Here is a 390-nt window from a genome sequence, read left to right on the forward strand (position 1 = left end):
TAAGGCTCCCACCATCTCAGGAGCCTCCTGCTGATCTCACAGCCCCGAGCGCTGTAAAACACATGTCCTGAGGTAACAGTGTAAAAGCAATAAATCCTCTTGTTGGAAATGGAAACAAGATGCAAATCCTTGACTTTCAACTTCACACCTTTGAAGAACCACCCATGTCAGCCCAGCAGTTTTCCACCCACATCAATTATTTATTTTCCTTTTTGTAGTTAATTGAAGCACAAACAAGGCCTGGCTGTTCCATTAGTGATCCAGATAAGACTTGAGTTGCCAACATACACCTACAGCTAATGGGTTTTGTGTAGGTAACAGGCACGAGCCCGTGTTTGTGGTTTTACTGCCTCCCCCTCGGCACACATGGAGCCTCTTTCCCTTCCCACA

General features: G+C 46.2%; 1 protein-coding gene across 1 annotated transcript in view; it reads left to right on the forward strand.

The window, feature by feature from the left end:
- Positions 1-390, forward strand: part of RBL1 (retinoblastoma-like 1) — a 16494-nt gene that overhangs the window by 340 nt on the left and 15764 nt on the right. The window lies entirely within an intron of this gene.

The sequence above is a fragment of the Nestor notabilis genome, unplaced genomic scaffold, assembly GCF_000696875.1.
Source record: "Nestor notabilis isolate BGI_N333 unplaced genomic scaffold, ASM69687v1 scaffold26936, whole genome shotgun sequence".
NCBI lineage: Eukaryota > Metazoa > Chordata > Aves > Psittaciformes > Psittacidae > Nestor > Nestor notabilis.